Source organism: Henckelia pumila, unplaced genomic scaffold (assembly GCF_033568475.1).
Source record: "Henckelia pumila isolate YLH828 unplaced genomic scaffold, ASM3356847v2 CTG_466, whole genome shotgun sequence".
NCBI lineage: Eukaryota > Viridiplantae > Streptophyta > Magnoliopsida > Lamiales > Gesneriaceae > Henckelia > Henckelia pumila.
In genome coordinates, this window is record NW_027331833.1 from 2,618,925 (window position 1) to 2,632,426 (window position 13,502).

Below are 13,502 nucleotides of genomic sequence, written 5' to 3' on the forward strand. Positions count from 1 at the left end.
CCGTTGTCGTAGGGGCGCAGCTTTGACAACACCATCAGTTACAACGGGTTTAGACCCTTACAACAACAGATTATATCCGTTGTTGTTTTCTATATAAAAAACAAAAAAAATTAGATTTTTTTATATAAATTCTAATATTATAAATAATTCAAAATTTAAAATTTCATAAATAAAATTTAATATACAATTTTTTTAGTATTACAAATCACTCGAAATTAAAATTCTAATTCAATACACACTGCAAATCGAAGTATCCAACGTCTTGCCTCATTACAACCTTCAAACCTCTTGTTCTCAATCTCTGGAACAACACAAATCCAAGAAAAAGACAAAAAAAAAATTGTCAGCTTAGCCACATATGTATTGAAAATCTAGAAACAATGAAACTAATTAACGTCATTGTAAAGAAGAATTTTTTTTGAAATATATTTTGCATCTCGCAATATCCCAGAATACAGTAGAGAATTAACTTGGATAAGTACTTAATATGTACCAATTAACTAAATAACAAACTAACGGGTAACAATCAAATCAACCTAGCAGAAATAAATTGTTTACAATTCAAGAGCAACAAAAAATTTCAATTGCAGGAGAAACAAGAAAAAGAAGGTCCAAGAACAAAGAAGTTCAAATGGACAACCAATATCATGTGAAAAAAAAACTGAGAAAAAATTAGGAACACCTCAAAGAGTCAGAAAGTGCATGTATGAAAGCTTTTGATGAAATGTATGCACCTCCCCATGGTGGTAGGGCCAAAACAGTGGCACTTCCAAAATTTACTTCCCCTTTTTCCTAGATTCCATGAGAGGAACTACAACTTGAATTAACCTCAAAGAACCTACAGATAAGAACAGTGAAGTGCATTGAAATAATCAGACACATATCAAGAAACTAGATTATTCAGTCAATTTGAACAATTTGATAAGTCAATCCCACAGAATAATGAGGTGATCCGCAGTAATATACGTGTTCCATCACTTAAAGGTTGGTTGTATACATAACAGTTCGAAAATTATTTCGTTTCATATCTAAGGGATGAGAATGAAATGATAGTCCATGACTAAAATAAATGCCCACATCAGGAGATTGATGCAATCGCTTGAATCTTAATTATTAAAAACACTACCGCTGATGCTTAATAAATTCCAAATTTTGTGCTAAATCTCCAGTCATTACATGGATCTTAAAATGATCAGCATGCAACAATAAAAGGCTAAGATGACTTGAGGAGATGTAAAAATAAAACATTCTCGACGTAGAAATTTTCATAAAATGAAGACGAATACGAAATCACCGCCACAAAAGATTACCGTTTTTTGTAATATTAATTTTTGGCTCGTTGTAGGTATCCTTGAAGTAGACTAGAAGCTTATGTAGTTCTTCCGGGTACACGAAGAAGGAACCAACTCCAGTCTGAAAATCATAAAATCACATAAATAATTAAGATGGCTTGATTTGGAAGGAAATATATCGAAATTCGGATTCGTATTCTTGATTACATACGGCCTCACCAATGGGTACCATTTCTTGAAGCTGGAAGAGAATTGAGAAGATAAAAAAAGTCATGTATAATGGGATTATATATATATATATATATATATATATATATATATATATATCAATACCAATTACAGCCATAGTTTGAATGTACTCAAAGTAGATGTACTTGGTTTTTCTGCAACTCCGGGTTCATTTCTCGGAACTTTGCCACTTTTGCTTCCAATTCCAGCGTATAGGACTGCATTTTCCAAGTCATGACATATATAAATAGAACTATTAATTAGGATATGTCATATGAGAATTACAGAAAACCAATCAGAAAACCATAGAGGAAAACATTTCTTATGTTTTCTTGCCAAAAATGAAAAAAAAAACTTAAGGGGATGCTTCTACAAAGATGTCCTATGGTGTACAAATGCTAACTGTATGCCTATCTTTATCTTGTATCATTCTCTTGCACCAAATTTCATAGAGGTAATATCATGCACCTATAAGAACTAACTAGAAGTGACTGATTTTGCTAAAACAAAAAAAAAATTTGATTTTGACGGGAAATAAACAATTAGTAGACCACATCTCTTTAAAAGTGTCGTGCTTGGAATTTAGCCAACCACTACCCAACAAGATCTCCGAGATTCCCTTTAATGGCCGAGCCAAATTAATAGAATTAATTAATCATAGAAAAAGGCATCAAATGTTGACGCCAATAACTATGCATGTACTAATTACGTATTTTAGTTGGATTTCAATCCTATAATTTTATTCACACAATCAGATTCTGTGTTTGTCTCTTCAAATGTCTTTATCTGATGCAAATGATAAGATATTAGAATTAAAAATCATAATATCATTCGAACAAGAAAAGCCTGGATTACCTTGCAGACGATGATGGAGCTGTCCACCTGCAGGAAGATTGTAGCCCCCTGCCTGGAAATCATTGTATTGCATTGGCTGAGGCGACGAGAAACTCGGGTGTGCCAGGTCCATGATTTGTTGTGCGTCATCCAGATTACTTTCCAGATGATGATGTTCCATGAGAATAACTCTTAACTGAAAAGCTCTTATGCAACCTCTGGCAACCTGGTGCCATATGCTACAGAATGAAAGTAAATCCATGAGAATTACTCTTAACTGAAAAGCTCAAGACCAACAGTCTCTCCTTGATGATTAGCAGGGAAAAGAGAAAATATTGAATATGGAAAGTTACATATATTATATAAAAACTTCAGACACCTCAAGCCCCAAATCTTTACAGTGCCATCTTCAAAACCTGAATATAGGCCGCACTTATTAGGTGTAATCTCGAGCCTCTTTACTTGCTACAGAGAAAATGACTATCAATTTCTGCTATCTTCAGTGCACTAATGCTTTGGAAAATTGTGTTGTAGAAAACTCTGAAGAGGTACAATAACAGAAAGCGAATTCATTTCTGCCAGACCTTTTGTAACCACTAATGCTTCAAGCCAAACACTTAACAAATCAATGAGTAGACCAAACGGTTACATCACTGTCATAGACCTCAAATGAAATACAACAAACATTCTGATATAGAGCAGAAGAAATTCTAAGAAAGTAAAACGTTAAAGGATTTTTTATATTAAGTCAAGAACATTAAAAACCTAATATAGGTTCATTAAAAACGTGAAAGGATTTTTTGATATATAGGATTTTTTATATTTAGTCATCCAAATATAAAACTTACAATGGAAGAAAATAAACAATAAAAACACACCTGATTTGCCTCGATGGTCAGCTGTCCAATTGACTTCGTAAAGTCTCCCTTCTTCTTTCAGTTTATTTTTCTGACGGGTCACCTCATCTAGTACTTGCTGAAAACTCGAAACATCTGGTGTTTCCCATCAACTGCAGATATAAATGTGATATGCATTAAAAAATAGATCCAAGTAAAAAAATTACAATTTCAGTAAATATCCACCTAATTTCATATATAAAGGTGTTATATGCATATAGAATTCTCGAGGCCATGTTGCTAAGGACCCAAAAGAATGCTCCAGCAGTAACTCATCCACGCAAACTCGGGTCAGAATAGATAACCATGTATTTTCTTGTATTTAACTATCTATCTTATTTTATTGAGATTCGTCGCAAAAAAACATACAATGAACTTAAATTAATTAGAACGCTCTGTACAATTCATTTACCTTTTAATGCCAAAATCCTAGAATATGTACCGTAAAACACTAAACATCCAATCCCAAACCACAATCTCAAATCACCAAAAAAACTCATAATCATAACAAGATATACAGATGTACAATAGAACTAAACAATACAAATAAAAAGGCACAATTGCCCAATTCACGTCAAGTCGCGATAACTATAGGCACACGCATCAACCAATTATAAAAAAAATCGAATAAAAATTACAAAATTAACAGCTAAACGATAAAAAAAAATTAAATAATTTGAACAATCAGTTAAAACAATTACCGCGAGGGCTTCTTTCATGGTAATTGGAGCGTTAGTGGCCGCCATGATGAGCGAGTACTCAGAGCTTCGAGGTCGGAGCTCCAGATCTGGAAAATGATGGGGGAATCGAGAGCCAAAACCTACAACGTCATGGCAGGTGCCTCCGAGATCTGGAGAAGCAAAGAGAAACCCTCGCACATTCCGAGTACTCGAGATTCAAGGACTAGATCGAGCTTGCAGTGCGAGAAACAAATCCCCCAACTAATTTTCTGATAGGAGGCTTAGATCGGGCTTGCAAGGAGTCGATTCGGCTCTGAAACGGAGATGAAAAAGGGTGAGAACAAAACCCTGAACCTAATTTTCCCGGCAGGAGGCTTAGATCAAGATTGCAAGGCGCCGATTTGGGTCTGCAATGGAAAGGAAAAGGGTGAGGGCATGGATCTTAAGAGATGAGTCTTCTCTCCCTGGACCTTCTCTCGTTCCACGAGTATATATATATATATATATATATATATATATATAATATATATATTATATATATATTATAAAAAAAGGAAGCAAATAGACAACGTATTATTAGAATCGTGGTCTTAAACACAATAAATCATTGTACAAATTAGACAACCGTTTAAAAAAAACCGTTGTTGTAGCTCCATAAAAAACCGCTCATTGACAACGGTTTTTAAAAACCGTTGTCTTATACCCTGAAAGACAACGATTTTGCAAAAACCGTTGTCTTTGATAACAAAAAAAGCGCTAAAGGACAACGGTTTTTGTTAAAACCGTTGTTAAAAAGTAAAAAACAACGATTTTGGCATAAAACCGTTGTCTTTTTACTGTTGTTGATTTATATATTTCTTGTAGTGTCTAGAAAGGCAAAACTCTAAATATAAATCCTTCAAGCATATGGAAAAAATCGACAAGGAATTAATATTACTTTCAATATCTTTCTTTTTGCCTCTCTGGAAAAAACCAACACATACAAGTTAAAGTCAGAACTCTCCCTGAGTTAAAACATTTCTCTCCCTAAATAAGTACGTCTCCCCCTGAACGAACCAGAACACATGTGGATCCTATTATATCTATATCAGAGCATGTATGAACAAGAGAAGAACTCTTACGAGTTAAACTTATCAGAGCATATATGTCAACAAAATCAGAGCGATTAGAGCAATGAAACTAAAGCAAAAAGATCAGATCAAGAAGAGATATATAATGAGGACCAAACTGACTAAAGCAAGATAAGAAGAAAAAATTAAAATCAAGCTAAAACTGATAACTATCGGTTGGATACTTCGTCTTCATCATTAGTGCTATCATATTCAATTTGGTATTCCGATGTTTGTGCACAATATCTCACCCTTTTTGACCAGAAATGCCAAGTCTTTCACGACAAGATGCAAACAAGGCTCAATAAAGCTCCAAGTCCTCTTGGTAATCTTCTTTACAGCATGAGCCATGAGGACTTGAATTAATAAGTGTTTTCACCCGAGTTGGCAACATCGGGCACAACATTAGGAGCAACAACAGTCTATGACCAGGGAAGATCAAACTCTTTCTTTCCTTTAAGAAGAACAACTGCGATCTTCAAATCCCCAAGCAGCTCAGACAGACCTTCACCAATAACACAAAGGCCTATGTCTTAGTCACCACAGTGGAGTTTGTAAACGATGTCCAATTCCGCACAACTTTCTTGTGTAGAACATCGTAAAAGGATGTGAGCTATGCAGCAGAGAGTCAGTGGTAGCGCTTAATCATGTCACGCCCAAATTAACCCACACAAATCATTAATAAATATGTAGTAGCGAGAGTAGGGATCATTCCCACGTGGAAGATTGAAATTTATTGTGCTATAAATTAAAAATACCAAAAGTAAACAAAGGGGAGTTTTTTTTTGTTGAATTTACTTCTAAAAACGAAAATAAATAAATATCAACTCTAAAATTCACGATAACTAGCATGCAAGATTGAATTTTAAATTCACTAACAATCAATGAAACAAGCCTTGGTATTAGTCGAATACACCCTTGAAGTTATTAACTCGATCATCGATTCTCTAAAAATAATTAATTTATATTTGAATATTCATCATTGAAATATCAATTTCTATCTCATCTTAATTTTTAGTTAAATAGAAGCTAGAGTTCTAACATTAACTCTTACCAATGAATCAACCAAAATACAAGCGATAAAGGTTAAAATCCAAGGTAGCATTAAAACTAGTGAGATTGATGAATCTAATCAACACAAACAAGCGTTTGTATTTAATCTAGTCAAGCGATGTTCCTACGAAATAATAAATTCAAAAGAATAAATTATCAATCGCAGTTGCTTCATAAATTAAAGAGATCAAATAATTACGGATTTGCTATATAATTTAGTTTTAGATTGTAAGAAAAATTACTAGGTGATCAAGCCAATAATAAAACGCACAAGAATGATAATAAAATTCAAACAACTCTTGATATTCAAACAAAAAATCAAACAATGAACGTATCAAAATCTCACAAGAAAAATAAAACTTCAAAGTGTCGTCTTCCTCAATAAAGAATAAAAACTTATCCTCAAAGGGCCATGAAATCTCTAGAAAAATTGATGAACAAAATAATCTAAGAATCAAAGGGAGAGAAACCTAGCTGCCCAACTTGATCCACCGTTTCTGCTCTGTTTTCTCGTCTCTCGTCTGTTGCGTGTATTGCATCTATTCCTGCTTCTACTAGGGTCCAAGTATTCCCTTTTATATGTCCTTGAAGCCCGTCAAATAAAGCACGAAAAATCAAGAATTTTAAAACTTCCGAAATTATGCATATTTTTCGCACAAGTGCAGCTCATAGGAACCAATTATTTTTTCCAACGTCGCGGGTGAGCTTGCCCAAAAGCGCAGGGGCGCTGCCCTATTATTTCCATCGGCTCTGGGGCGCCGTGATTGCATCTCTGGGGTGCCTCCTTGTTTTGAAAATAGTGCAGTGTGTTGCCCTACCCATGCGAGTACCCACGAGCTCGTGGGGGGTCCAGTGGGTTGGGCAGAAAATTCTGATTTTTTTTATTTGCTTCTCCTCTTTAGCGCAATCTCTTCTCTTTGTCTATATCAAACTAAGAACCATGATTAGGAACTATAAAATCAATTTAATCACTGCAAATTCACGGATCATAACGAATTAACTCAAATAAACATAGACCATTATGAATTATAAAATTATGATTTAAATTATTTGATGTTAGGTATATGCCTAATATATTTTTATGCACTACAACAAATGTTGGTATCAACAACACCTAAAAGACAATGATTTTTTCAAAAAACTGTTGTCTTTTGGCTTTTAACAACGGTTTTAATAAAAACCGTTGTTGTTGGCCATATTTTAATGAAAGAAGACAACGGTTTTTAAAAAACCATTGTCTTTTATATGTCAAAGACAACGGTTTTTAACTTCCCGTCGATTCGCTGCCACCGCGTCGGAAATATGTGTTTGGAGATAGAATTCGGTAAGATATCGTCCTAAGCTTCATTTTGATGCCAATAGTGGCAACCTGAAGCTTCGAAGCTGTCACCCCTGTTCGACCATAGATGTCAATATTGGTTCTCTTTTGTCTTCGTAATTTTTTACTTAGATCGGACAAGTTTTGGGTAGATGGTTTCCAAGCGGATCTTGAAGGAGCTCAAAGATTTGCAGAAAGATCCTTTTACTTCTTGAAGCGCTGGTGAATCTTTGACCCTTTTCATTTTTGTTGCTTATTCTTTTTACTGTGTGTCTAGATGTGTCTATATATATATATTTGAACTTTATTTCCATATATTTTGTATGGGATTTTTGAAATTTTTTCGTTATTATGTATGTAGACTGTAGATTGGAATTTATTCAGTGTGGGTGCCCGTGGTTTTGTTGTTTTCACTGTTGTTTGCAGGTAAAAAACTTTGTCAGCCATGAATAATGTTAATTTATTACGTGTATATGAGTGTGCAGATTATCTTATTTTTTGTGTTTAAATAAATTTGTTGTTTTGACTGTTTTAGTGAGTAGGAATGCGGTTCTCGCCGTAAAGTTTGATGTGGGGTGTTGTCCATCCTCAGTGGAGCTTCTTAGTGAATTATGATTAAAAAAATGTAGCACTTTGGTTATGAACTTGTTGATTAACGGTTTTATGGTTTTATTCTAGGGACAACTTGATTTTATGGATATAATTAACTGCTGCTGGTAAAAGTTATCTCGGTTGTTGGAAATTTTTGTTGGTGCCCATGTTGATGTTAGTAGGACTGGACAGTGCAGAATATTTAGAAAATATAATATATTATGTGAGTTTTGAGTTAATTTTTAAAGGTGGTGATGTTCTCACAATGATCTTGTGTCCATAAAGCATGATCTTGACAGAATATGTGCAAGCGTTAAGGCACAGACACATAATTACTTAACGTGCCCGCCATTCGATATCTTTTCCCCAACCTTGTCCGCCCAAATCCTTACTATAAAAATGAATTAATTGAGTGACCAGAACTATCAGTACTGTAAATCTTTTCATCATCATGTCATAGGAAACATTTGTTTCTCATGAAGAATAGGTCGAATCATTTAAATTGCGGAGTGGCAACAAAATACCAGTTGTAGGCTTCGGCACTTGGAGAACTGAATCCTCTCGCCAATCTATTTACACAGCCATAGTGGAGCTACGTACGTACTTTCTGGAGCTAATCATGATATATATTTAATATACTAAGCTTTATATATTAATTTTGCAAGTGTGAATTAATGTTGAGTTGATTTAATTTTGGCTACAGGCTGGTTACAGACACGTTGATACTGCCACGGAGTATGGTGTTCATACGGAGGTTCTAATTTTGTAGCTTCATCTGTATTCAGTATTCTTACATTCCAAGTTTTATGCATGGATACCCTTTTGGTTTTTTTTCCCCATAGGTGGGACTGTGGGAGAAGGAAACGAGGAAGCCATTCATGCAGGGGTAGAACGAAATGATTTGTTCGTGACTTCTTAATGTGCTATACTTATTTCTTGGTTTGACTTTTTTGTAGGGACGACCCTGATCTTGACAGAATGCTAAGGGAAAGAGTTATATGGGGTGATCCTTGGCACGCTTGGTGAAGGTAGGTTGTATATCGTTAATCGTTTATTCTTTGTTTTCGCAAAATAATTATTCACTACACTTGAGAGTCGAATAACTAAGCTGGAGTATATAGAAGAGAGATTACTCTATCGGTTTCTGGTGAAAAATGTTTGTTATATGTTGGCCTCTTTGGCACGATTTGTTTATGAAAATGAATATTGTAGTGAAAGTTGTCTTCTTTTAATTGCACGTCAAATGAATCACACTTTCTGATTGTTTGAATGAGTTTGATCTTAAGTTGGTCATATATGTTGTAAATGGGGTGTAATTCAGTTTAAGTTGTCCTTTTTTATTGTGTTGTGATAAATATTTGAATTTATTTACAAGGTTGGGCTTGGTATTTTCGAACTTAAATCAGCGGACATTCTACCTTAAAAAAACACTCCATCGGGGAGAAAAGTGGGTTTCTTTGCTATTTAAACTTAATTACGTGTTCCTCCCACCCTTAATAGTGTTTTTCATCTTCCTTTATGTTTCTTAATTCTTTATTGTTGTGAATTTCAGCTGGATGAGTACTCCGATATCCTTTATCTCTCAGCAGTTTCTGCTTTTTCCTTGGAATAAATAGCAACACTCGACAACTTTCGAAAAAAATTTCAGAGCTTTGAGCGGATTTAGTCGATTTTGTGCATGCAGCTGTGACGAAAAAGTGGACTAATATGGTCGCCTTTTTGCAGAAGTTTTACTCCTATAAGTTCTGGGCAGAAATTTTATTTTATTATGTTATTTTTGTACGCTAGCTAGGTAGATTAGCTAATAATCAAGTCCCGGGCTGCATGCATCTGTTGATTATGGATTCGTGTTCCATTATTAATTAATTAATTAATTAATTAACACATTTTTTGGTTTCTCAATAGCATCTCGTTCTATTAATTATCATTGGTTTCTTAACCGTGATTGTGGAGTGCAGCCAAACTGGGAGCTTTACACTATATAAGGGATAATGGCTTGTACAGGCATTTACCAGTTTGCTAGGAAAATTGGGTGGGTGGGTGGGTAAATTAATTCTTAGTATATATGATTTTGCGAATCTTGAATGTGGGCTTGGTGATTATTAATGCTAGCTACATTAATTATATATGTACAAGCACGATTGTTTCCACGAGGAGCAGGCTGTTGTAGCTAAAGAATGCTCCAAAAATCAGTACTTTAACTTAACAAATAAGGAAATACTCGACATTCTCATGTGCAAGTATTAATTTGACCTAATACATCTCTTACATGCAAGATTATTTCTTGCATTTTTGCTCCGTTTCTCCTATGAATTATCAGTGATTTGTGATGCTGAGGTTCCTGTATTTTAGTAGGTGCTGAAGAATCCAAATACTAGGATTTGGCATTGAAAGGTAAATGATAGCTAAACTGCAGTAGTATGTCTGTTTCTGTTGTTCTCAGCTTAAGTCTATTTCTGTGCTTCTCAGATTTTTGGTTCTTCGTGCTTAAATGCTGTGAACATGTTGTTGCATTTTTTGTGATTCTGCTTAATTTTAGAGCACGAAACAGTAAGGTAGTATTTTTTTAGCTTTTGTGTTTCAATTGTGATTTGGGTCATGGAATGAATTTATTTGATAAATATGTGTGAAGATAAATGGTGCTTCAAGTTATCTTGCATATCCAACTAGCGACACTTGATTTGATTCAAGATTGAATGCATTATGATTTTTTTATGAAAATTGCTCAGTCTAGAATTGTATGCTTTATGGATTGTTTTGGTTGGGCTTGACATTTGCTAGCAGGAAGTACACTTATGGGGATTTTGCTTGTTTTGTATTTTTTTTTTATCTTTTTTGGATGAAATACAATTAGATGCTGAAATTTTGATTGATAAGTTGGATTCTTTTGATGAGTTGAGCTGCGGAGAAGAATATTGAACTCTTGAAAGTAAGTTATTTGGTGAAATGCGAAGCTACCAGTGACTGTATCAATGAACATTTTTAATATAATTGATAACATCCCAGTGTTACATGATAAATGCTTTGTTATGCAGGATGTCAGGCTTTCCAAGAATCCAGTTGCAGATCTAGGGAAAGGTGGCATTCCCAGATTTTTTTTCACTGCACGTTTAGAAAAAAAATTAAAATATTTATTGGCATTTTCCAGTGAGGTAAGTTTGAGATAATTTTTATTTTTTTTATAGGGTGATTGTGAGGTTTTCCTGCTTTGCAGTTGACATTTTTCTGATAGGCTTTGTGTTATTGCAGATTAGTCCTCGAGAGCAGAAGGACTCTGAAATTCGGTATTGCTTTTTTTTCAGAGTATTCTTAAATAATTGTCTTTATATCATTTTGCTTCTTCATTATTGATTTTTTTACTAATATAATCTATGTGTTTGTTCACAGTTCATGAAAACAATTTACTCTAATGAAGAAATTGATGAAACTACTGTGTTTTGTGTTCTTGAAATCTGCTTAGATGTGGAAACATGTATACTCAAATTACAAAAATCTGTAGTGACTTAATTTATTTCTTGTGTTTTTGTAGAAGAAGATAAGAATGATGAGAAAGGAAATGCTGATGTTTACTGTTGTTGATACTTTTTTCTACTACTTGAATTTTTCAACTTGTGCAGATAGTCGGGATGCAAGGGATAATGGTGGATGTTAATCTAGAAGGAGTGTTCCAAGTTAATTTATATAGATTAGTTCATAACTCGATGTATAGGAAAGTTACGAGTTAATTTATATAGACTTGTTCATAACTCGATCGATATATTTTCTAGTGTAGATTGATTTAGAATTTAGAATTAGAATATTGATTTGTAATATTGAAAAATTGTACATTAAATTTTATTTTAGAAATTTTAAATTTTTTTTTATTTATAATATTGAAAATTGGTATATTAATTTTTTTTTGTTTTGTTATTGAGCAACGACAACGGATAAAATATGTTGTCTTTGTCATTTTAAAACTGTTGTAATTTTCGGTGTTGTTAAAAGTTCTATATACGACAACGGATAAAAACCGTTGTCATTACAAGGAAAAGACAACGGATTTTGAAACGATAACGGATAAAATCCGTTGTTGTTGGGTATATTTTCGACAACACCTTAAATTACAACGGTTTTTTGACCCCTACGACAACGGATTATATCCGTTGTTGTATCCCGTTTTTGTTGTAGTGATGCCTTGCAAGGTAGTTTAATGTTTTCTCGGGGGAATTGGTTCTGGACTTAGAAAACGAGTCTAGCCTATGAATGAGATCGAAGAAAATGATTATAAGAGTATTTTGAGTATAATATTGATATAGTTTTATTTTATTCATCGAGAGGAAAAATTTTAATAGTCCGATTTGTAGCATGTTGGATAGACTATGTATTAATGTAGTCATTCCAACCACCGAACCATTTTTCTTCTCCTTTGCCCCACCCATATTCTCCTTGTCTCCCTCCATCAATGAATTTTCCCTTCTCCTCTTTCCTTCCCCATTTTATCATGTTCCTTTCTTCCCCATTTCCCTCTCAACCTCCAACTCTCCAACTCGCCTTCCTTGGAGCAGCTGCAGTAGATGACTCATATCTCCTTCATCCGAAGTTCCAAATTCAATCCATTTAAAGGGTTATCTTTCTTACATCCGTACCTTCAATTTGAGCTATGAAATCCCTATTTTTAGTGGATGTTTCAGCCTAGATCAAAGCCTTCTTGTAAGCTGTTTTTGCACACATTTTCTACTGCATTTCTTCTTTGATTTTGTCTTCGGTTTTTGGTGTCTCCTCACCATGTAAAGGTGTTATTTTGATATTAGGAACAGATAAACAATCTCTTGGATTTCATCTTCCTTCGGATACCTTTTTGGCATGTCTCAATTCCATTTGAGTAAGGCTAGATCTCTACAATTCCATGTTGATTCCGTTCTTCAAAGATCAAAGGCAAGTGCAAGTAATTTAAAGTTTTGAAACCCATTCAAGAGTATAATTATTTCGATACAAAAATGTATGTTGATGTGCATGTTTTAATGGATTTATAATTTTGAAGAAGCATGGAATCATGAGTATGAAGTTATGGATTGTTGAAATCGTAAAACTAGATCGTTCTTTACGAGTTATTGAATTATGGTTGAGAAGTTGAATCTTTTGAAGGTTTGATGTGTTCTTGAAGTTTGATGAAAGTTTATTCTAGTTATGTAATGTAAAAAGTATGAGTTTTTATATTTTGAAATTGTTGAGTTACTTTTCAAGATAAATCTTTGAAATATGACATGTGTTCGGTGGCACCGGATTAGCGACACTCGTTACAATTTTGAGGATAAAAACTAGTGTAAAAATTAAAATGATATGAGGCCAATTTTATTTGAAATCTAGCTCATATATCTACAACTTTCATGTTTTGAGTTTTGTCAAATCCATTTTGAAGATTGGCCAAAATTGCCCCAAAGTATGTAAAGTTTTTTGTATTTTTGGCAGTGACACATTTTGGTAGAATGAGTATAACGTTTTACTGAAAAATCCAATTAGGG

General features: G+C 34.0%; 2 long non-coding RNA genes across 4 annotated transcripts; both read left to right on the forward strand.

The window, feature by feature from the left end:
• Positions 1-7,360: 7,360 nt before the first annotated feature.
• Positions 7,361-10,015, forward strand: LOC140872612 (uncharacterized). 3 transcript variants are annotated; one of them, XR_012147875.1, is made up of 7 exons: positions 7,361-7,416; positions 7,543-7,632; positions 7,772-7,836; positions 8,462-8,597; positions 8,705-8,755; positions 8,958-9,029; positions 9,554-10,015. It is a non-coding gene; the product is annotated as an uncharacterized lncRNA (long non-coding RNA). The 3 variants fall into 3 exon arrangements; XR_012147873.1 differs by having other exon boundaries at positions 7,367-7,632; XR_012147874.1 differs by having other exon boundaries at positions 7,367-7,632; positions 8,489-8,597.
• A 281-nt stretch (positions 10,016-10,296) lies between these two features.
• Positions 10,297-11,816, forward strand: LOC140872679 (uncharacterized). The gene is made up of 5 exons (XR_012147882.1): positions 10,297-10,395; positions 10,856-10,930; positions 11,037-11,153; positions 11,251-11,285; positions 11,619-11,816. It is a non-coding gene; the product is annotated as an uncharacterized lncRNA (long non-coding RNA).
• The last annotated feature ends 1,686 nt before the right edge of the window (positions 11,817-13,502 follow it).